The 25,826-nt window shown below is 36.2% G+C and overlaps 1 long non-coding RNA gene across 1 annotated transcript; it reads right to left on the reverse strand.

Annotated features, from left to right (window-relative positions):
• Positions 1-5: 5 nt before the first annotated feature.
• On the reverse strand, positions 6-22,103 carry LOC115333524. The gene is made up of 5 exons (XR_003920831.2): positions 21,967-22,103; positions 3,821-4,082; positions 3,449-3,540; positions 1,739-1,801; positions 6-461 (listed from the first exon to the last, which is right to left on the reverse strand). It is a non-coding gene; the product is annotated as an uncharacterized LOC115333524 (long non-coding RNA).
• Between the last annotated feature and the right edge of the window lie 3,723 nt (positions 22,104-25,826).

Genomic DNA, 25,826 nt, shown 5'->3' on the forward strand with positions numbered 1-25,826 from the left:
TGATTCCTCCATACAGTGATTATGCATTTGTGGGGTGTTGGCCGTAATACTTTCTCTAGAAAATAAATGAAATAATAAAAATAAATAGCCACAGTATTTCTCTGGAAAATAATTTAGTAACATTAATATTTTAGTTTGAATCAAGACATTAACATTTGCTTGTTCTTTAATATGCTATGATTAGAAGGCATGCTAAAGCCTTCTGAATGCCTAGTAAAACAGCAGACTGTGTCAAATGGTCTGAAGAAAAGAAAAACAAGTAAGGAGGGCCATTATGAAAAGGTGACTAACATACTGTTTGGAGAGGGGAGCAAATACAGGCCTCATACAGGTGGAAATGGCCTCAAAATGGCCTCAGAGCAACACTAATTTGTCATAACAGACAAGTGGATGGGTTCATCTTCCTTCTTCCTTCTCTAGAGTTCTCTACTTTTAGCTTCAGGTTATTTTTACATGCTTCTCTGTGGAGAAATAAAAAAAAAAGCATTAATACAGCGTGTGATTCAGAGAAATCTGACAGTTTCTTGTGGGTTTTTTCTCCAAAAAGCATCAGGATGATATTGTTGGCCAGAGAGACAATTTGGGTTAGTGTGCTTGAGTTTATAGAGTTTACATCTATAGATGTAAAAATATTTATACAATAGTAATACACTTCATTTTCACACTGTATGTTGCAAATAGACTGAGTTTTGACATACAGTGTAAATGGTGTGAATTGTATTTAGGTGATGTACAGTGTACAGACTAAAGAATATACCATGTCAACTCCAGTCATTATAAAATTAACAAAATGGATTCACACACACATACAGTCACATATATATATATATATATATACACACACACTACAAATATATGTCCATCCAGTAAAAGAAAAGATATAGCCCAGACATCAATAAAAAACAGGTCTATACAAGTAAGTCACTTGTTTATAATCATGGTAAACTTGGAATCACTGTGTACAGTCAAGTAAAGCAGCTGGCCTAATTGTGTAAACCTAGTTCTCAGTTTTGATGAAATTAAAAAGCAGAAGAAATATTTCCAATGACTGAAAGGACAAAAATGAAAGTAAATGTTTTAGTGTCTAAATTTTTAATCCCTGAAATAGTTAATGAATTAAGAGCAAAGCTCAACCAATTGTTTAGTATACTCAGAGTTTATTAAACTCAGACTGCTAACCCTAAAGTTTCTCCTTGCCTAAGGGAAAAAATGTAAATCAACGTTCACACTGTCATCATTTCTTTCATTCTAAAACCCAGTTCTAATTTGGGGATATTACAGAAGGTAGGCCTAGTTAATTATTTGCTCAGATATACAGAGACTGCTTTTCTTTCAGAAATTTGCACTGAAGTTACCTGCACCATTTGAAGATGTACCCAGGTACTCTATGTGCAACAATTTGAAGCTGACTCAGAGCAGCTCAGTGCAAAAAAACAAAGTGACTAATCTCCTTGTAGAACTGAGGCTTTGCAACTTTGCTCTGACTCATCATGACAACTCAAAGTGCCTAGACTTAGTACAGAAATAAACAGATTTAAACAGAGCACTCGGTTTCAAAACAAACATTACTTCTGGTCCTTCTGTCAGAATGACCTTGGTAACGCTATTTAACATCAAAGTGTTGCTGATATGCAGGGTAGTTTAAAATCTCTAGGACACTATCAAAGTGGAATCTGAGAAGTTAAGGGAAAATGAGGAAAGAAAGAATGAAAGAAGGAAGGCAAAAATATTTTCTTACCCATTAAGAATGAGACACATAAAGAGGGTGGGAACAATCATTTGTCTAGTAGCAAGATTGGAACTGAAAAAATAAAATTGGAATTGGTGGCATTAAGATGTGTAGGGGAGAGGTAAGGGAGATCTTTAATAATTTGCTTGTTCTTGACATGTTCTAGCCACCCTTAATTAGTCCTTCACATTCTAAGATCAAATAAATAACTAAGCTCAACAGTAACATTAATCCTACTTTATTCAGCAAATCTGTCTCTTTGTGTTAAACATTTATGGTCTTCTATCTTTATGCTGCTATCTTAAAGGGTAAATATTAGTACAAGTTGAGCCAGAATCTCTTCTGAAATGGATGAGTGGTTGCTTCTGCCACCTCCAAGTTAGAGGAGCAGATCTTTCTTTCAGTGGCACTAGTGCAAATTTGGAGAAGCAGACCGAAAGTTAATGATCTGCAAATTAAATATGGAAATAATGAGTTACTCCTGATTTGCTCTTGTGTAAGTAAGAGTAGTATTTGGCCCTATGTATTTATTTCAAGATCATAAAATATATTATAAAAATTTTGAAATCTTTACTAGAATGGGTCTGGGCACGTCTGTGCAGACAGACCCAAGTTTTTATGCCTGTAGTCCAAGATAGCCAGCTACGATCTAGCTCTGACTCAGAAGCATTAATTCTGTGCTGTCGCAGAGCTAAGAAACCCTATGTGGCATCCAAAAGCCATGCAGGTATGTTAGCATGATAGTGTGCCCAAACTAAGAAGTCCAACCATTCAACAAGGTTGGCTAGCCTGTGCACTTTTTTTGTCCAGAGTTGGTTTACCTCAGTGTAACATAGAAGCAGCATGTGTTTAGGTCTGCCAGCATGTCTGTTTAGTAATGCCCAATATCCACATGCAAGGCATCTTCACTAGGGAACAAGTATTCCAGAACAGAAAAGAAACTTAATATAGAACTTATAAACATAAATTATGGGTATCTAAATTAATAGATTTAGTCATTAGATAATCAGCGGTAGCATTGAGTATATTATAGGGCTTGAGGTAATAATTTGGTTTATTACACATATACTACTACTACATCTCTGTAATTAAAATATATATATTTAGGTATTGAAAAAGATTTTTATAGAAATGGTATCTCACTTAGTGTCTCATTTCATATACATTGCAATTGCTGCAATAGTGAAAAAAGTAAATAAATCTAACAAAACTCCAGAAATGAGCAATGCCGAATGTCTTGTTCTTTGAGTCACAAAATTAGCAAGAGGTAACATGTTAATCACTTTAACATTAAGAAAGCTAATAAGCATGTTAGTTTAAATGCTTTTGTGCTTGAGGTAGGATCATGTAATATCTCAGAAACTAAGCAGAGTTGGTCCTCGTCTGTACTTGAATGGGAGATGTGTAAGAAAAATTCATCGTATTACGAGAAAGGATGTCAGTGGTTTAATAGGTTTCATCATTATAGCTGAGTCAGTACTGAAGTCATGCCTGCTATGGTGTTAAGGAAACATTCTACAGTTAGAATTGGATCCCAGATTCATTTGGTGGTTAGGCTTAATTTTGGATCCACTGTCTGTGGCATTACATTTAGGAAAGCTTTTTGTCTTGAATTTACATCAGTATCCTCATGACAACAATGGAAAACCTGCAAAGTTTGACAATGGGATATAGTATTAAAGTAATATAAATATACTTTAGTTATTAATTGCTCAATACCTTTTATTTTGTCTTCAGCATAAGTCAGTAGGAGGATATGGTCATCATTACAGTTTCTCTGTCTCATTTCTTAGTTACTCCCAAATATTTTACTTGTAAAAAAAATTAAGAGGAAAATTGATGAAAAGAAAATGAAAAAAAATTAAGTAAATATTCATTGTATCATATATACCATACAAATATAAAACCCAGAAATAACACTTCAAATGAACTGAAAATTAGGAATTTTACAAAACTGAGATGGGAGGATAAAGATAAAAGGCAAAGTCTATTAATGGCAGGGCTAAAGAAAATTTGATGGCATTCGAACAGAATCAATCAAAAAATTGTTCGAATTCTGTTAGTACATTAGTTAATACAAGTAAGACAGACCTTTTTCATGGAGAGTATAGTCATTGTACTTTTGAAATTGCATTCTTCTCTGAAATAAAATTTGCTCCGTGTCTGAGAATTAGAGTGCGATGTAAAATTCACCTTTGTTGATACACAGTTTCAGAACCACATTGTAATCCAGAAATTATTCTTGTTTTTATTAGATTGAATTTGATTTTTCTTGTTTTTCCAAAGCTTCTTTGAAATCCAGCGGATTTTATTTCTATTGATGGTTAGCTCTGTCATTGATGTAGCTATCATCCTAATATTTCAAACAAAACAAAAAAAGACAATTTGGGACATAAATATCTTCAAGTGACATTGAGATTGCTGAAGATAAAAGGGAAAGTAAATCTCTGAAACTTTGGAAAACAAAAATTGCGTGGAAATTTTAAATATAAAATCTTTTCCTCTATTCCTTTTTATTTTGTTCCTGTTGATTAAGTCAAAACCCCTTTATCTTCATCCAGAAAACTCCTGTTCCTACTTGGTTGAGAATCATATTCTCCACTCTTTCATCACATTTCTCTACCTTGAACTATCATTCCCTTCATAGGAAATTAGGGCAGATTCCTGAAAGCAGAAGTCATTAATAGTTCTTTAAAGATAATACTGTTTACATCCTCTACACAGTGTTTGCTATATTATCTGCTGTATTTCCTGTTGATATGAGTAACTCAAAAGACTATGCATGTAATATAGTGTATAATTAACCATTTCTGGATTGGTTTTACTCCTTTGTAGTTGTTAGTGGGGTAATGAAAACACTTTTTCAGTCGTTGCCAGAGCAAATGCCTTATTATTGGATCCAAGAGACATTTTGCCATCCCAGTGTTTCTAGGTCTAAAAAGGACTCACCTCAGAGGAATTTCATCTTTTAATTATACAAGACTGAGAACGTCTGTGATCCAGCAAAGCCACTATCTCTGGAAATTAACCACATGTTTATGAACCAGTGTTACACTTCTTAATAGGAGAGCCGAAAGAAACTATAATGTGTAGTTACAGGGTCTGCAAACTAGTTTGTTTGTATGTGGCAGTAAGATATAAATGTCATTAATGCAGTTAATTAACATTATTGATCATAAATCTGGAGATTTAAAAAACAGAACAGTGTTTCATAATATCTTTTGGGAATAGTATGACAAATATATCTGCAATCAGGTATCATTTCCTGACTCCTTTGGTGCTTTCTGGAAAGGCAGTGTAATGTAATGTTTATAATGGGTTGTTGGATTATGTTCACACTTAAATCACTTAAACTATCTTTGCCTCTGCTTACTTATGTGGAAAAAGAAAAATGCTATTTTTGGAGAGGTTTTGATTTGTTTCCAAATTTTTGGAGTGAAGGAAGTTGCTATATAGTGGAAGAAATGTTACTTTGACTGGGTGGGGTTTATTCGTAGAAAAATCTTATTTCTTCTCTTTCATGGGAGAGCAGACAGAGATTAGTTTTCAAATGAATAACAGATAATATTCTGCAACAACATCATGTCATCTCGATATTTTTTAAATAATTATGTGTTGGAGTAATGAATACGTACAGATAACAAAGGCGACTGCTGAAGGCTGCTCACATTTGCATGGGCAAAGCTAAAATATGTGTTTAATTGTATTCATTCTCAAACTTATTGTAAGCAAATATTACATTTCTTAGGTAAACTTGCTTGATTTTTTTATCCGTTTGTAAATTAAAATTCATATTTTTACTATTCACACAGTTAATGAAATACTCTCCTTTTTGCGTCTACAGTCCATTATAAAAATACATCCACTAGAACTGCTGCTGAGTGAACTGACACAGAGTGGCACAAGCACTGCTATTTTGGGAATGGGTGCAGCCTAAAATGGGAGGCTAGGGTGGAGTCATGTGCTTGTGCAAGTTAGTTAATTTTCCTTCTGCAAGCTATGGAAAGAGAATTCTATCTTACATGCAAACACGACACTGTATGCTTTTTCTAGGATCATATTTGTGAAATGATTTCTTGATTACTGTTACGGGAAATATTTCTGAATATTGTTTGACAACCTACAACTGTTGAAGATATCAAAGAATTGAAAGCTGGTGATGTCTAAAGTTGCTTTGCTAAAACTCAGTTATAAATTTGCTCAAAACTGAAGAACTGGTGGTAAAGACCGTAACTTTTTGATTCCAAATACAGAAGGGAAAGACTACCCTGTAGAACCTCTGATAAGGACTGTTATTTTTCACAAGCATCTTCTAAATGTTTTTACACCCATGGAGGTTCATATGCAGTCTGAATTTGCTTGTCTAAATTCTCATGCAAAAAACCGATGCACTTTATTTCTATAGCTGTTGATAAATTTTGGCACTTGCTGTTGAATCTATAGAATGCTAAAATAATTGGTTATGATCTGTCGGTACAAATTGAAATGTTTGTGCATATGTAACAATCAATGCATGAAAAATATTAAGATGAAATTAGTGAAAGTAACATTTTCAAGAGGATTTACATATTTAGAATTATAAAAAGGAAAGATAGCAGAGTTTTTGGTAAGTGGCCTTGATTTTTCTGTGTTCCCGTGTGTTTAGGATTTCATTTGAACGGGGTAAAGGGTGCTAGAGCCTGCCTGTACAAGCAGAAGCAAGTAAGAGTGCCAAAGATTTAATACATTTCTCTAAATTTTAAAGCATCTAATGGAGCTATTCTTCTAGGTTGCCAGAAAGGGCAAGAATTTGGCCCTTTGGCAGTGTCTTTAATGAGAGACTCTTCTTGTGTACATTACCTGACCGAAAGGTGGTATAGTGCACTGTTGAGTCAACACAACTGTTCTGGCTTGTTTTTTAAATATTTGCAGGGAGTTCACAGATGATTAGCTGACAACCAAGAATGAGACTAGAAATTTATTGTTTAAGAGAATCCTAAGCTTTTGACTCACACACAAGAACAAGGTTTTATAAGAATAACAGAGGGGCACTGAGTTCATGAGTCAATATATTGGGTTGGAATGCAGCCAGCTATAGTCACGGAACAGCACCAGTGTGCTCCAGAAGTTGACTGCTTTCTGTGACTTTGTAAAATATTTCAGAATTTGCAAGAGCAATTGAATCTAGAAGCAGAATTTCTTAAAAAAAAAAAAAAAGTCTCTTTTTATTAACTAAAAACTGGACATTTACACCAAGGCAACTCTTGTGTACTGATACATGTATCTACATGTAGCCCATCTGCACTAGCTGTGTAACTTAAAGATAAAGCCATAAGAAGGGTGCTCCAGAGAAGGGAAATAACAACAGCTATTACAGGTTATATTGCTTCACAATTAGACAGAGCTGAGTAAGTATGCAGCTTGCTCCCAGGGCAGTCTAGAAGTCCCTTTCACAGAGTATTTGAAATGCCTACATTTTTGTTGTCGATCCAGTGATGTAGGTTTGATATGGAGCCACACTCAAACTGTTCACAAGTCGTGTGGCTCAAGAGCTATGTATACGTTGGTAATAATGTCTTACAAACATGGACCTACAATGGTCATGACTATAGTGGATTACAGCAAAAGGCAAACGGATTACTTTTTTGTTGTTCTTAATCTCAGTCCTTTTAGGGGCAAATCCTGCCCAGTCATTTACTAGTTAAAGGTCCATAGTACACAGTCTAGCCTTAGTGATGCATATACTCCTAGACATAAATAATTTTATAAAATATTGGAAAAAAGTTCTGAATTGTGAAAATATGTTAGCAATATGTAAGAATGTCATTGTAAGCTTTCTGGGACAGTTCTTATTCAGGCAAATCTGCAACTGAATGTTTTTCTAATCTTCTGGAGACAATAAATATGAATAATTAAAAGATCAACTAAAATCAATATAAACTAAACTGTAAACGAAACTAAGATCAATATAAATAATTAAACAGATAAAGAATCTTGATTTCTAATTTCCCTTTAGATACTATGTAAATATAGACAAACCTAATTTTGAGAGGGTATGCATGTGTCCTGTTAGGCAGATCCCATCTCATCTCCTGTGGACGTATAGAGAACATGACACACCTTATGAAGTGAACTTAATTCACAAAGATGCTATGCTCAGCTCAGACATGCTGATAGGATCAGTCCCTCCAAAATTTAAATGTATTTTATTACCAATTACTTTTCCAACAGTCCATCAGCTGTATCAAAGCACTATTTGCCTAATAGTGAACTGAATAAGTAATCTATTGTCAGTTGATAGAAAAGATTGGTATTTTAAATGCTGTATTTATCTTGCATTCAATCACTGGAGTGAAAAGTTTTATCTACTGGGATGTTTATAATTGATAAAATAGAAAATACCCATATCCTAAGGGAAAAACTGGACTTCTGTTTTGTAGAAAGAGGATACAAGTCCCTAATTACAATAATATACTGTTGTCCCTTCTTCCTTCTGTTGCTGCAAATCCTTCTTCCATCCTGTTGGCAAGTAATGATCATTTCCCTTTTCATAAAAGTTAGTAACTTAAAAGATGCCATTTATCCTATTACAGAGGTAAACAGTGTTTACAATGAAAACCTTCAGGCTAAATTCAGTTGCAGATGTTTTTAGTTGTATTTTAATAGACTACTTTTTGTAATTAACTCTAAATAGTGCTGGTTTAGGTTAAGAAAATGTTATATGTGTTTCTTGAAATACTTTTTCCTTTTTTCTTTGCTGAAGGTATATCCTTGCTTGTAACTAAACTGTTAACATTGTATATTTTCAGGCTTGAAAACTAAAATAGTTTATAGATTTATTCATCATTAATTGAAATCACAAAGGAAGAAAGAAGGGAACCTGATAATTTTTGTTTTCTTGCCTGTCTTTTCTAGAAATGGAAAATAACATTTATCTGTGGAATTACTACATTTCTAGAGCATAGAAATTAATCGTTCTTGTTTTCTTTTACTTCCATGTCAATTTAGCAGCAACAGTAGGACTAAATAAAGTCAATCTTTTGATATATGAGGCCTGACAACTCTTGAATAGTAAGCCACAATTCTTTGTTCTACATTAGCTGTGATTCTGTATTTTATTATCTCCCATTTAAATGTTAACCAGGGCTGGTAATGTTTAGTTTTCAAGATCAAATGTGATTGAGTGCTTTCAGTCTGTGTGGGCAGACTACCAGGAGAAAAAAGATACACGCACCTGATAATACTAGATTGACTATTTTGCTTACAGTGTTTTTGTTTGTATAAGTTTGTACAGAATGGAATACCTGTTCACAAAATAAGGTAGTTGTAATTCCAGAAGGAGAATGTGTCTATGGCTAAAATACTTAAGAAGAGTGTTTTAGTGAAGTTACTACATATCTGGATGAATAATACTTGTACCTACAATGTGCTGGAGTACTGCATAAAGCAAACAATGATTCATTCGCTTCTAATACACCTTTTCTTAAATAGGATGATTCATATCAATACTTCCCTAGAGGAATGCACTGTATTTTTATTTGTTATCGAAACCAGACTGCAAGACCCAACAGAAGATCTTTTCAGTTTCTCTTAAGACAGAGCTCTGTAGGAGTTTGTGGTGTTGTTGAATAGAATACACAAATGAAAGCTGACAAAAAATTAAGTGCAGGTCTGATTTAGATTTTCAGCTGACAGAAATGCCATTTGCTTTTTTTCAGTAAAGACATACTACTGAATCAAGGATAAGAGATTCTGTGAGTTAGGCTTGAGAGAATGAAAAAAACCAAGACCATCTTACAAGTGCAGGCTGGGATTTAAGGAACAGAAGCACTAAGAACCTTTTGTTTGTCTGTTAATGTCCTACCACAGCTAAAGTAACAATCAAATTGCTCAATGCCTCATCGCTAGTTGCTACAAGACGAAAATGCAGTGCACTCCAAGGGCTAGATGAGGCAGTGGGTCTGTGATTCCTTTCACTTTTAATCTAGAAATATGGTTTATGGGAAGAACATACCTTGTATTCAGTTCTGTATCTAGATTTGAACACCACCAGGTCCATAATCTCTGTTCATAGTGTACTTCTTTTTTTTTTTTTTTAATGTTCATCTTGCAGTCTTTTGGCAAGGTGTAATGCTCCTTTCAGTTATCTTTCCCAACTTGACAGTAATTTTTGCTTTGAGCTATTACTGATGATTCTGCCCAGTAAGCAAATCCTTCTACAAATAATAAACTGTTGTTAACAAAAAAAAAAGCGCAAAATCACTCTAAAAATGAAGAAGCAAAGCTTATTTTAAAATACTGTTTTGCTGAATATGCACTTTGTCTCCTGTTTGTACTGTCAGCTTTTCCCTATGCAATTCTCTACGTATAATCATGGCGTGATATTAACCTTGGAAAGATGTGTTATGGGAAAGGAATCAGGAACAGAGGACTGAGAGTGCATAATTAGAAGAATCATTTTTTCACAAAAGAAGCCACTGTGATATCTAGTAACAAAAATAAATACATATTTGTCAAGCAAGGCTAGCCTCAGGTTTCACAGACTTGATGGCCAGAAGATTCTCTGTTGGTATAGCAGCAGAGATTGAGCAAGACCTTCTACTTTGTGAGTACCGGAGTTGTAAGACACAAGCAAACAGTTTAATTTCTGTAGCAGGAATTTGGAGATAGGATGTCAAAATTTTTAAGCTATTCCATGACACAAAAGAGATTGGGAATGTGGGGCAGGAGCTGATGGGCAGGGACACTAACATTTTTTGGCGCAAGCTAGCTAAATAAGTTTAGCTGTAGCACTAGGCTGCCCCTCAGCTGGTACACATCACAGCTTGGCTTTTCTTAAAACAGCAGTTGGTAGTCTCAGTGGAGAAGCCTAATACTGGGTGGATTTAAAGCCTCAGTCTGCCTTCTTCCCTACAAAAATAAGTATTTCCTCTGAAAGACCTTAGGGTATATTAGGAAGGTGATCTGAGACGCTAACCTGGTTGTTATGCTTGCTGTGCCTGATCTGTGAGTAAAGAGAGGGTCTCGAGGATGTCTACGTGGTGCTATGCAGTGCAGAGAGAGCACAGGTCCCGAAAGCAGTATAGCTACATTAACAGAGCACTCTGCTCAGCTTACTAGGTCAACAGCCTTTGCAAAATAGCTGTATAGTTACTTTGCCCAAGATTGTGCTGTGTAAACATTCCCTATAACCTCCAGTTCCAGTATAGCATAGGTAGTGGCAGGTATTTCTGCAGTGCTCTACATTGTACTCTGGGCAAATCTTTGGTTTCAGAAAGTATTAATTAAGTATTAATATGTTGTTATTAGATAAAAAAACATGATAGTTCCATTGTAAACTGCCCAGCATTCCTGAGTTATTGTTATAATGGATGATTTGAGTCATCTTAAACAAGGGTAGGGTTCTATTTGGTAGAATAAATTGCCTAACTGAATTCCCTGACACCCCAGCTAGTCTGCTTTTGGCACCTGAACTAACCCTATAGGACAGGTTTGAGTATTTCCATGACATATTTCAGCCTGCAGGTCGGAGATACCCTATCCTTTTGACGCCACTCTGATTTTATTAAACTACATGCCTTGTAACTGAGCAAAATAGGATAATAAAACATATAGAAAATATTCTAATTAACTTACGCATGTTCATGTTAAGCTTTTTCTGAGATTTTTTTGTTGAATTCTCTTACCCTGAATGACTTCCTGCACTCTATCTTCAGTAGCTAGAATTGCTTTTTGTAAACTAATATGGCATTTTCAAAGTTCCCTGTCAGCCACCTAACATTCAAGTGCAATGTACTGACTTATGCAAGATCCCAGCTGCTAACAGATGTGCAATAGTTATGGCTAAATGAAAGTCTGTCTTGGAAATCTGGCTTTGTGAATATGCAAGAGAAAGTATGCATAGTGTTTCTCTCTCTTAGGATAATAATCCTACTATATGGAAAACTGTATCAGACAAATTAATATATACTACTTAAAGAGTGGAGTAAGGTCACACAGTAATAAATATTATATATTCAGGAAAAGTCAGCTCAAGTTTTATCACAAATCTATTGGAATCTTTAAAGAAGTCACTGAGCAGGTGAAAGAGAAAAAAACAGTTAATACAGTCTACTTTTATTTGTAAAAGCCAATTTAAAAAATCACACCTGTCGAAGGCTCCCATAGAATTTAAACCATCAGGGGTTAAGAGGGAAGATCCCCATTTGGGTGAATAAGTGGTTAAAGGATAGAGGAAGAATCAATGATCAGTTTTCACAGTGGGTTTTGTAGCTGTAAGAGTATGTAGCTCAGTGCAGTCTAGCCACCTGATTATTTATTCATTTTTTTTGAGTAGGTTTCACATATTTGTGAAAGACATGGCCTTTCTGAGATTTCAGTTTCTCAGACTGGGGGGAATTAGACTAGAATTTGGAAAAGAAGTACTACTCAAACTTTCCATCCTTAAATCCACAGAGGAAAACTGGCTCAAGCTGTTGCAGCAGTAGTAATTAAAGTATAATAAATGAAAAAACATTAGTTAATCCTATTTTTTTTCTTCCTTTCTAATGTTTCATGTTTATGAAACACACTAGGTCAGGCCAATGTAATAGGAGATTCAAAAATTTCAGCAATAGAAAAGTAAGAGTCAAATTTTAGCCTTACTCTAACTGTGATTTAGGAACATACATAAACATGAATAAAATTTTTAGTTGTGGATTGAATCAGTGTATTAGACCACTTTTTCAAAGAAACAGGATGAAGAATTGCAAGCACAGGAGAAAAATGTATCATCTTCTTTATTTGTACTACTATGGTGAGAGTCTCAATGAATAGTATATAGTATAATATCGAAAGAATACAAATTAAGAATGCCTTTATTAAACAATATTTGAGGCCAAAAGAAAGCTGTAAGATTTTTAAGGCCAACATTCCATTAAAAATAGCTGATACAGGTTTCTATTACTGTTTCCAAAATAAAAATGATAGTGACTACATATTGATTGATTTGGAATACCACTTCCACAATAGGAGAAATTTTGACTAACTAAATTCCTAAATTTACTGAAAGGATTCAAAACAAGACTCTAGTTTTATTTTAATATTCAGTTGCCTTCAGAAAATGTATCAAAATAGAGGAGATAAGCCATGGAGACAGGGAAATTGGTAAGCAGCCAGCTCCAGTACTAACACAAGTGGGTGCAAATAAACAAACGATCTAAGCAGTAAGTGGAAAGCCAGCTTGTGCTAGTGCCATACAACTAGACTACAGAAGCATGACATAAATGAAATTTTTGAAAAATCCAAAAAGCTGGCTGGCTAACCACTGTATGTTCTCTCTCCTGTGTTTTCCAACATCTTTTCACAGTTCATTTACTCATTAATTTAAAAATAATGGGATATAGAAGATGGTGCATGATTAAAATATTAGTGGCATTCATATAGTGATATTCTTTACTGAATGGCCTACTGAGGCTTTTGCTGTTTCAAAAGTCTGCTTAGGAAGCAAAACCTTCCTGATTTAACTTTTTATTCTTTCCTGGATACCATGGGTTATACCTGCAGTTGTGTGAATTGATCTAGTACTCCTGATTTTTTTTAAGAATTTACTCTCCTTGGTATGAACACATCTTTGGGAGAGAAATCTAGATAGCTGTAAGCCTGCTAAAGCTAAATCAATAGTCCCCCGTGTATTTTGACATATCCTCTTCTTAAGCATAATATGTGACATATCAATAGTAACACTGATGGATTACTTTCCAAAGCATTTTAACAATTTTCATCTTCCATTTTATAGTTTTGTGATCCCATTCTCTAACATTAAAAACTAGATAATTTTTGCAGGTCATCAATTTATTTGTATGCCATTCTACTCATTCATACTTAATACTCAGACTTCAAGTATTGGTTTTGCTTGTGTGATCTGAAAGCGACATTGAAATTAATCTGATCTGAAAAGAAAAAAAGCTTTTCTCCAACATTTAGTTAAATATCTTTAAGTAATTACTAAGCCAAGTGGTTAAGAGTAAGGCATTTCCTACTGTACAAGAACTTACAAGACAATCCATGCATTACTAATTTACAGCCAAAATGCTACTTTACATTTATTGAATATTTTACAGAAAAAAGAAATCCATCAAGTGTACAAAATGTTACAAAAGGTGTTTTCACTGATAAGCAGGCCGAAAGAAACACCTGAAGTGCGTGTTGCTAGATATTTGTGCATTTCTTCCAGTATCACAGGTAGAGTTAGGTTTTCCCTGGCAGCAGGGCAATATCATTTGGTATTCAGCCATTATCATTCTAAAGGTAGATGTGTGCTCATTAAAAATGATTCAGATTCATTACTTTGTGGCCATTCTTTTCAGACTCCAGCCAGCTGTTCAGTGCGGTAGCGTGTCTGTGTGTGGGAGAGGTGAAGTCAGGAGGGGGAAGAGGGAGTTGTGCGATTTCCCTTTAACTTTGGCATTGTAAACAGAGCTTGGTTCTGCATACTGATTTCAGCAGGCAGCCAATGTCAACACTGACATTTTCAATCTCTTTCTTTTATGTCACATTAGTGGAAAGTGACCTGTTGTGTTTGTGGAAGCTCTGGAATCCCGCAGGAGAAGGATCACTCAGCACCATGGCCATCTGCCAAGTACAACTTGTTCTGAAACACGGTGGTGCTGAGAAGTTGCATTATCAACTGAAATGCAATGTCGGCTTAGCAGGAGATAGGTTAGACTGTTGATTAGCTGAGTTGTTATGACCAGCTTGCCCTCCAGGGTACATTCACCTCTGCTGCCTGGCCCTTCCCTTTTTCTTCTCCTTCCAACTTACGTGTTCTCTCTCTCGTACTCATCTTGGAGGTGGCTACTATAGAGTTCAAAATTACGCCTTGTTCTAGCACTGTACTGTATTCAGCATCAGTTCTGTACACTGGGAATGGAGGACCTTCATTTATGAGGAATTGTTTCTTAAACTGCTAAATTGTTCAGAAGTCAGATGGTTTGTTCCAGTGATAACAGATGCTAAAAGTATAAAAGACACTAATTTAAGTTTTAATTTTATTTCTGATATCCTATTTCTTTGGCCTGTTTTATGAAAGCAGAAGTCCTAATATAATCTCATACTCTAATAAGAATATGATAATAAATCCATCTAATCAATCAAGAATAATAAAATAGTTTAGCCAGTAGGAAAGGGAAGTAGCTTAAGTAAGTGTCTTGCAGATGGAAAAGACATATTGTGTGCTAAAAATACAAATGCATTTGTATTGTTCCAAGAATTCCTGATTAACAAGAACAAACTGAGAGCAGACTTACAGATGTAAGATTTACATCAGGACATCTTAACTTGAGTACTAGTAGGAAAGGAGGTACTTCAACCCACCGAAAAAAGTGCTTACTACAGAAAGATGATATAAAACAATTTGTCAGGCAGATCGGAGTCATCTGATCTTTGTCCAAAGCTCCTAGCATCTAAAACTTCTCATGGGCTTACTTTTATCTTCAGTCCTCAAATCTGTGACTGTACTTTGTAGAAAAAAAATGGACTGTATATACAGAACATAGACTTTTATCGCAGGGTGGGCAGTGAGACTCTTGCACCCAGTACTTCCCTGCTGCATGGGGGACCACAGAAAATGGTGGCAGTGTGGAAAAGTGTAAACCCTCTCTATGACTGCACCGGGAGTCTGCGCTATATAGAGCTTGGCGGGCTTCACTGGAGGAGGGTGGAGCCTACCCTGCTTTCCCCTGTCCCTGATGGGAAGAGTTTGTGACTTGCAAAACCCGCTGAGGGACCCTCATCATCCTCTGCAGTCTCTGGTGCTGCAAGACTAGGGCTCCAGTGAGCTGAACACGTAGAAGGGAAAGATGGCAGCTGTGGCAGAGGGCAGCAGCAAAGAGTTGAGTGTATGTTGGTATGGTGTCTACGTGTAAAATAAATGAGTAAATATACTAGGATAAATTGGGTAAGGTAAGCAGATGGCTAAAAAACCTGGAGGTGAACAAATCTATATTAAAAGTCAATATAAAATAACAGTACTGAACATGTGAAGTAGACTTTCAGAGCAAATAGAATGAGTATTTGTGTAATATGCAAATAAATGTGGTTTATACACATTTATGCATAATATAACCTTTAGGGCCCAGACAGAAGAGAAGAAAGGCCTAATCTGAAAAGAATGAGGCAGGTTGGTATGCCATTTTAAGGAAGAACTGATGGCCTCAGAATTGCTTGAAATAATTTTTACAGATTTTGGTTGAATGTCTGACTTAAAGCTTATGGAAATTCACGTGACACAACATCCTTGTTTTTAAATTGGAGAGACATGGATTTGGCAGGTGGACCACTTGGTGGATAAGGAATTGTCTGGATGGTCACACTCAAAGAGTTGTGGTCAGTGGCTTGATGTCCAAGTGGAGATGACTGACGAGTGGCATTCCTCAGGGTTCGGTATTGGGACCGGCGCTGTTTAACATCTTGGTCAGCCACACGGACCGTGGGATTGAGCGCACCCTCAGCAAGTCTGCCGATAACACCAAGCTGTGCGGTGCGGTCAATGTGCTGGAGGGAAGGGGTGCCATCCCGAGGGACCTTGACAGGCTTGAGAGGTGGGCCTGTGCGAACTTCATGAAGTTCAACAAGGCCAAGTGCAAGGTCCTGCACCTGAGCTGGGGCAATCCCAGGCACAAATACGGGCTGGGCGATGAGTGGATTGAGAGCAGCCCTGCGGAGAAGGACTTGGGGGTATTAGTGGATGAAAAACTGAATGTGACCTGTCAATGTGCGCTCACAGCCAAGAAAGCAAATTGCATTCCGGGCTGCATCAAAAGAAGTGTGGCTAGCAGGTTGAGGGAGGTGATTCTGCACCTCTACTCTGCTCTGGTGAGACCCCACCTGCAGTACCGTGTCCAGATCTGGAGCCCCCAGCACAGGAATGACATGGACCTGCTCAATCAGAGGGCTGGAGCACCTCCCCTGTGAGGACAGGCTGAGAGAGTTGGGGTTGTTTAGCCTGAGAAGAGAAGGCTCCAGGGAGACCTTATAGCAGCCTTCCAGTACTTGCTGGGGGCCTACAGGAAAGATGGAGAGGGACTTTTGACAAGGGCATGTAGTGATAGGACAAGGGGTAATGGCTTTAAAGTGAAAGAGGGTAGATTTAGATTAGATGTAAGGAAGAAGTTCTTCCCTGTGAGGGTGGTGAGGCACTGGAACAGGTTGCCCGGAGAGGTTGTGGATGCCCCATCCCTGGCAGTGTTCAAGGCCAGGTTGGATGGGGCTTTGAGCAACCTGGTCTGGTGGAAGGTGTCCCTGCCCATGGCAGGGGGGTTGAACTAGATGATCCTTAAGGTCCCTTCTAACCCAAACCATTCTATGAGTCTATGCTTCTGTGAGTTTTTTCACTGACTAAGCTAAGCATCATGTAGTACTGTTTGTTCACATTAGTGGCAAATACTAGATCATGAACTGTAGGTTTCAGTTTAAAAAATACCTTTGCATTGCTCAATTATTTAATACTTTCTTAAATGAGGCAGTAAAAATGATGAAAAGAAGCTAGTAAGCTTTAAGCAATGTTAGCATATTTTTCGTACTGATTACATACAGTCTCTGTATGTCATTACATTATTATATGGATATGGTACATTCTCTACCAGAGATATCTTTTTGAGGATGCACATGTCTTGTTAATATGAGGAATATTGTCAGTGATAGAAAGAATATCAAAGTAATAATTTTAAAGATTATCATAATTGTTGAATCCTGATCTGAATCCTAAATATTTACTTGTATCTGCACATTACTTTATAAAGGCAGGTAATTTGCAGTGTTGGAAACTTCAAAAAACACTGAAGATGACAATAGACATTTTTAAGAAGAACTAAGCAGCAGACCAACTGCAGCTGTCAAAGTCTGCAGGATTACAAAATTTGTTGTTTAAATTCAAGGACATCAAATGCAATAAGGATACAAACATATAGAACACTGAAATAGTAAAAGTGTTACACTTAATTATTTTTGACCTATTGTGCAGTTTTTAACAGGCCATATAAAGTCTGCAGAACCTGCAGCACTAAAGACTATTTTTTAAGGCACATTGTAAACGGGTCGAACGTTGATTTTTCGGGGGACCTGTGGCTAGATATTACTTGTTAAAATCTCAAGCAAAGACACTGTATTCACCTGAGATTGTAAGGGTATATTTATTTTGTAGCTTTAAAATGTTGGCCTAATGTGCCCTGCTGAAAATTGAAAGCAGTGAACACATCTTTTGCAAGTGCTTTGTTCCACACTTATCAGAAATCTTATAACAACACTGCTGTGATTTTGTATGTGTAAACACAATGGAAAATGCAATATTAATAAAGAACCATTTCAATTTAAAATTTTAAAGAATACATTTTGAAATGCAGTGTGGACTAAATGAGAATATAAATTGTAATATGTATCCAAATTAATTTTTATTTTCAAAATACTGATTCAAACAATAAAGTACAAAAATAAATCTAGCAGTCACAAATCCATTGTGTTTGCAAAAAGTGTGAGCTGACTCTGACAAAGTTTTAGTGAAGAATGGAATGTACAGAAAACCTTGAATTCTTCAGTTTCATTTAGTTTCATTTGGCAGTGTCATGGATTTAGTTCATTAATTGTAGTCTTCTTAAATCATTGGAATGAGAATTTCTCTCAATCTTCCATAAAGTGTAATACACTCCACTTTGGGGTGTTCAGGGAATGTCTGTATAGCTCAAACACATGTACCCAGGATCATGTGCACAGAATCAGACCAGCCATGGGGTTTCTGGAAAATAAAGTTTGAGCAAAAGGAGCACTTCATCAGGTCTGATTCTGCAGCCACACCCGGTGTGGAACTTTCCTTGAAGTCACGCACATTTTTATGAGATCTCTTGCCCTACTTTTGCAGACTCCAGAGACCTAGAGAAGCATCCAAACTTGCATGTGTTTGGATGAACTAACCCGTTTCATTTCTTAAGGACTCAAACTAGAGGGACAGGATATTTCTGAATTATGGGAAGCTTATGTCTGAATTCAAATACTTATATAACATTGACTTACATTGTGTGTGGATAAAAAAATGCCTGTGATAGTGTCCTTAAAGCCAAATTCCCTCATGATCTTAGTCTTAAATTTTGATTGCCCTTGGGGAGTCATAAAAACACACTTGGTAAACTAAGGGAAGTCTCCAGAAACACCCGGATTTACAGAGTCCTCCAATATGTCCTTGCAGACTTTCATGGTGATGATCAGTGATGTCTCTGCCGCCTGTATCACATATTCCACAGAGCAGCCTGCATTATCGCACCGTCTTGCCAAAACCCCTTGCATTGTAGTGTGTACAGTCTGGCAGTTACTGAGGTGACATTTGGAAACAATGCTGATATAATCCAAGAGTCTAGCCAAAGCCCATAGAAATCATTATATTTTGGGTTAAGCTTGAAACCATTTTGTGGTTTAGTTTCCAACCTGTAAAATGGAAAAAATACCACCTTTCTTCCAGATTTCCTTCTGTCCTTCTTAGATTGTATGTTTTCTTGGGCAGGTATATTTGTCAAATATTATCTAGTATATTAACTGCACAGTACCTATGAAGATTTGAATTCCAATCTCAATTAGGTCTAGACTCTATGTATAATAAAAAATGATTTTACTAGGAGTAAGCTGTAATGTATTTACAAGCTTTATGTCTCTGTTCAGTCAAATACCAAGTTTCAACTCAAACTTTGAGAGTGTCATAACTGTACTGTGTGATTACTACACCCACTGTGATGTTCTTATCAGCAATCTTCATTGCAGTTAGTGTGCTTGCTTTATTTTTCAACTGTCTCTTTGATCCTTCTCCAAGCTTGCAGTTCTGTGACCATTTCTGTTTTTATACCCAAGAGCAAAAGCTAAACAGGAGGGATATGATTAAGGATTTAGCATAAACCTTTTAGATACTGTGTCATTAAAAGCAAAAAGCACTTCCCGTGAATCAGAACATTTACTCTATTAAAATGGATAAAAGTACAATAGAATTCACAGATTTACTTAACATTTTTAAAGAAAAAAAATCCAGTTCTCTGTAGCGATAATGCCGTGGGAACTAAAAAAGAGCATTTTGTCTTGTTAATCACAGATGTTACTATACAAATTCTTATATCTAATCTACTTGGTACAAAACTGTATTATAATGATTAAATGCTAAAAGCTTTGTTTAAATAACAATAGGGTCATCTTGCAAGCTGATACCCTCCCATCTCACAGATAAAAAAGACAGAAATTGAAGTGTAGAAGCACAGCTCTTAATTGCAAAGAAGGTAAATTTTCAAAACTGAGTAAATATATGAGACCCCATCAGCATCGTTTTTCTCCAGCTTCCTACCGTTGATACTGTGATCTACCATGGCATTACTCCAGTTTCATTGGGAATCACCTCTGTTGAGATCTTGACCTATTAACTGTGCTGTGCTGGCTTCATGCTGATATTCGTTAACAGAATCCAAATCTTTCCACCTTGCCAATGATGTTTAATTCATTACAGCCACACTGATACAGCAGAGGTAGCAGTCGTCTTACATATGTACAACTTCATAGCTAGACTTGTTTATGTTGTAAATTAGTAATTAAACTTAGTTGAATTTCTGAATGATCAACACTTCAAAAGTCAGCCTCTAACTACCTATGGTTGCTCTTAATTCAAAATATTGGCATGTAAATTTAGACATCTCCCTTACTGTTTTTTTCTAAAAATACATTGCCATAAATCACTTTACCAGTCTGTCAAATGAAGGACTATAATACTTACCTTTTTTCAGCCTAAGCATAATTTGGGAAGCTTAACTAACACTCCACTGTGTTCTTTGTGTGACAGGTTTTTATTGGAGGTAAAAGCCCAAAGAAAGAGTTAAGGATGAATCTGAGCGATTAAAAAAGCACCTTCTGTGGAAAGGACTGTAAATAAAGTAAGGGCATAAATGAACTTGCTCTGATTCCAGTCTTTTAGCTGCAAGGGGCCTCGAGCATACCACATGCTTTTTCACTTTTAGAGGCCCTCTACGTAATACAAATTAAAACCAGGGCATGCCTTTTCTTAGAACGTCTGCCAGGCATTTTATTTTCATAGCTGTCAACTTTAAAATCATGCTTTCCTCTTACTGATGTTTTGATAGAGGTGAAAGAAAAGAGTGTGCAAGTGAACTCCTGATTACTTGAATGAAAAGTGTTAGTCATTTGGACCATTTTCCTTCTGTCCTGCAGGTTCCTGGCTGACCCTTTTACATGGAGGTGGGGGTGGGGAGCAACATCAGTCTAGACAGAAGAGGCCAACAACTAGTTGTCCACTCAGGTTTCAGATTATAAATGAATAGTGTTCAATTTCTCACAGATGTTTGGCAGTCGCTGTGCTTTCACTCTAATCACAAGCAGGATTTCTTCTGCCTGAAGAATGCAGTGACCAATAGACATACATAGACTCATAGAATAATGATTCCATCTGCAGTGGTTTAGATTTATCAACTAGAAAACAGTAAGTTTTTAAAAGTGAGATCACTAGGATTATAGTCTTACTAAATATATTAAATTATTCAGACCTGGCACATCTTCTTTTAAAGTTTGGGGGGGCTGAATGTTTGTTTCATGTAGAATGATATTTGTCAGTAGATTTGGTCCAGGGATCAATTTAGTCCTTTAAATCTAAAGTCAGACTGTATCTGTAAAGGCTGTTTAAGGATTAGGAAGAACGTAGAGTTAAAAACTATACGTATGCCCAGCCTACAAATAGAGTAATGTTTTAGTTTTCCCTGTGCCACCTAATTTTAAAAATGGTAATCTAAAAACTGAGGCATTAAATACAACACTCTTAATTTCTCTTTGGACACTCAGAGCTTCACAGTTGCCAATTACCATGTCAAATTACCAAAAATGTTGTAACTCAAGTTTAAAAGCACATCTCTTTTTTTCCCCTGTATTAAAGAAGAATCTAATTTAACAGCTAGGTGTTTAAAGGCTTTGATCTAGTCTGAACACAGGCAAAGGTCCAGGTTGTCTCTATCTTCTCCGAAATTATAAACCAAAAATAAATTCACTTACTGTTAACTGAAGTGAAAAAAAGGAAAGATAATACAGGTTGAACATTTTTTACTAAGTGTCAGAGTATCATAGAATTTGCACAGTAGGGTGGTCAACAAAAAATGATGCAAGAATGATGACAACAAAAGCTGTCCAGTGGCAAACAGGATAGTGTACAAAGATAATATTCCAGCTTAAGCCTAGGATAAAGAAGTTTTACTCACTGTGTAACTACAACCTGATACTCTTCTGTTGCTGAGCACCCCGATGGCTCATTATAGTTGTTTATTTAGTTTATACTTCAAAATATACAATGAGAAAATTATGAGAAGCATATTACTTCCTGTAAAGTTATCCCAAATGTGAAAGAACCCAACCATCAAAGCCCTACTGTGTCCCTTAACAGGGACTCTGTTCTAAGAGATGTATTGGGCAATACAAACATAAACATTGCGCTTTAAAAAGGAAACAGAAAATGTAGGCTGAATAACAGGAAGAACTTTGTGACAGAGAGACCTATTAGATTGTGAAATAATAGTCTCCCAGAATAAGTGCTGGGAACAAAATCACTTGGAACATTCAGGAACTGATGAACAAAGTCTACTGGCAATACAAGGAAGGGGACCATCATGCCTTAGCAGAGCAAATGACTGCTTCTTTCTTAAATTATCAGGGACTATCGTTTATTACTTTGTGCAGGAGATATCACAGTATGTATAGCTGAAGTTTCCAGATACGATCACAATTCAAATAACATTAAAACAATACTGTCTCACTAACACTTGGAAATGAAAACTAGTGTAAGATAGTCAAAGAAACTCAAAAAACTGGTGTAGACAGTCAGGGTACATACAGGATAGGAGCAGGTCAATAAGGAATAAAACCAAGTAAATGTCTTAGCCTAACTTCTCTCTATCCATCACTATTTGAAAATGTTTGCATTGTAACAGAAAAGAGGAGAGGTTGATTTAAAGAAGGAGGGTGATTGTGTTATTTTGAATGACTTGTTTAAATTTTAGAGGATATTCTGAAAGGACAGAAATACCTGAGGAGGATGTGGGTGAGTGGATGCAAAGGACTGATTGGAATTGGGAGAATACTTAAAAATATTCCTGGCATTTCTAAAATCAATTTTCCATACTTACATACTATAATTACCTATCTGTGATTTGTCAACAAAGGAACAAAAACCTATCTGCTGACCTAAGTTTCTGGGAACACCACTCAAAATACACATTTGGAATGGCAAATGCTTAAAGAATTATTCAAACAACAGACTAAGAATTATTGTGCTGGAAATAGATAAATTTTCTTGCATAGTTTTCAATTATTTAAGTCAAGGAAAATCACGGCTTCCGCAGGCTTTCAAGCTGCATAATGACAGAATCATTAAATCAGCAACTTCTGATGTGTACAGTTGTTCCATTTTCCAAATTTTACATTTATGCTTCTGAGACTGGGAATGCCATACATTCCTAGCCAACATGTGGCTGGAAAGGCCAAGAACTGATGTCAAAATAACAACCTGTGAAGTGACAACTTTGTAACAGAGGAGCAAAACAAAAACAAAAATATATCTTCTAATGCTGCAAGATCAAGAGTTCCTTTCAAACATACAGTGATGGTCATTCATCTCCCATAATCTATATATTTACTGTATGTTATATTTAAGTTGCCAAGTATAAAAGCAAGGGCAAAGAACTTCCTAGGTAAAATTTTACTGTAAAGTCTAAACAACAAGAAACATACAGCTTCAGGCATGGAAGTTTGATTCTTTCTTTAAAGGTTGTCTTTCCAGTTCTAACAGAAAATTATAAGCTATCTATAAATATCAGATCATAATAATTTTCATAATAATCAATATAGGCAGAAATCTATTTTTCTTCTATAAACTTCTGAAATTTCTGAAGAAAGGCTCTGATCCTCTAGAAAATTATATCATTTTTTTGGACAAGTAACGTTCCTGTAGAACATCTTTCTGTTTCTCTAGAACCTATGTTTTTTTAGTCTATGCTACATTTTTTAGGCCTTTTCCACAGAGGTCCAACTTTTGCTGCTATCCGCAAGAGAAGCAAATATTTTATTCTATACTCTTTCAGTATTATTCCTTAATGGACCAATTTGGGGAAATCTTTCTGTCCTATCTGAATGTTATCAATCTCTTCCTTCATAGTAAAAATGTCATTAGATTTTTGTCATTGCTTCTTACTGAACTTTGTCCACTCTGAAAAACTAAAGCAGGTAGGTCAACAGAGCTTTCTTAAGGCCATTGATTGATCCCAGCAGGATTGGAAATATGAAATTCCTGGCTTTTGCTGCTGTATCCAGACTACTAGACCACATATTTTTACATCACGGAAAATTAAACCTGATTACTTTGCAAGATTTCTTTATGTGTTGCTTCTCTTACCCTGTTTGCATTGCTTTCTGCTGTGGTAAAGATACAAGATTCAGATTTTAGAGTTAAAACTCAGCTTTTAATGAATCTGAAAACTAAAATCTTTTGAAGAATAATACTTTTAATACCCCCAATATTCAGATTCCTGCCAGATCAATCAGCATTTCAGCATGGGATGACATTGTTTTCTTCTGGCAGTAAGTAGCCCACATTATGACTCAAGAGGTTGGTTTTCACTAGAAGTGCAGTTTTTCCAAGCCATATTCAACTTAACCGTATCATAATTTAGGAATTTAATTTGTTCCATATTCTTGCAACTGCCGCTCTCAGCAGTTGAATGGGTGGCACTATTTTTTTGAAGCTTGGGAGCATAGAATTTGTTTGCTTAGGCTTTTATAGAATTTAAGAAATTAAAAAAACAGATAATGAATCTACTTCTATATAAGTGCTTATGTATATGTGCCTAAGTACATACATACATACTTGTATATATATGTATATAGGTACTTATATATGTGTATTTTTTCTTCGAAAGTAACCTGGTTAATTTTTTATTTTGTATTTGTATTTGTATTATCATGCAGATGCTGCCCCTAAGAAAAAGCTATTGCATGAAAATAATTTCGTGCGTAATAATACAACATAGGCATAGGCAGCCTATTCCACCCTTCCCATTTTTTCTGGGCAGGTTCTGGGCAGGAAACATGTCACAGGTTTTCTAAGACAGTCATAGATATGCCCAGAGCTCTGCAATATCTCAGTATTTGTTGGAGCCGGGATGGGGAGTAACCACAAAGGATATAATGGTAGCTCTAGTACAGCCTCATAAGGAAAGCATTTGAAGTGCTCTGCATACACTGTTCTTAGATCCAAATGTAGCTAAGAAAGATTTCAGAGGATGAGTGGAGGTGGACATGAAGGAAAGTGAAGTATCTGGGGAGAGGAAAAGAGGAGCAGAGGACTGGAAAATGGTAAGAAGAAGGACACTCGAGACTGGAGTACAAAAATTCAAGAGAACTTAATGGAGAAAGGGGGGAATGTACCAACGGGAATGTCGGAGGGGCTGGACAGGGACCCTGGGGTTATTTCATCCTGAGGAAGGTGCATAGTAAGCTGCACGAAGTAGCTGCCAAGTGGGGCACACATCTCAGGGTGGGCAGCCAGCACCAGCTAATGCCTTCACTGATGCTGCTGCAACTGAAGCTGAGAGCTACAAAGGAGGAAGACAGTGAAAAAGCCCCTTTGTATCGCCCTTGCGTTCCAGGCTGACAAACTATGATGCAGTAATGGACTGTGTCATGCCCATGTGAAGAGAGATCACTCCTCAATGAAATACATCCATTTTTGGAGAGGAAACGTGAAATTCAGATTGCATTAAGTGTTGCAGAAGGTGTTTTTGGCAAAGAAATGAGAATGCTGCATCAGACTGACGCTAATTATGTTAGAAGACTGCCTCAAAAATTAAATATGGCTCAAATTGACACAGAAAAAGCTATGGGAACTTTATTTATATTAATTGGTGGGGTTTTTTTTTATTATTTAAAGCAATATATAGCCGTTCAGGACTGATTCTTTCTTTTAGGTCCAGGAGGATGTGATATTGTTTATCTTGTAAAAACAACTGCTGCCTTTGTGCTTGTGTTCAGGAAATAGATAACTTTAATGATTCATGCCTCTTAACATTTA

This window comes from Aquila chrysaetos, chromosome 21 (assembly GCF_900496995.4).
Source record: "Aquila chrysaetos chrysaetos chromosome 21, bAquChr1.4, whole genome shotgun sequence".
NCBI classification, from domain to species: Eukaryota; Metazoa; Chordata; class Aves; order Accipitriformes; family Accipitridae; genus Aquila; species Aquila chrysaetos.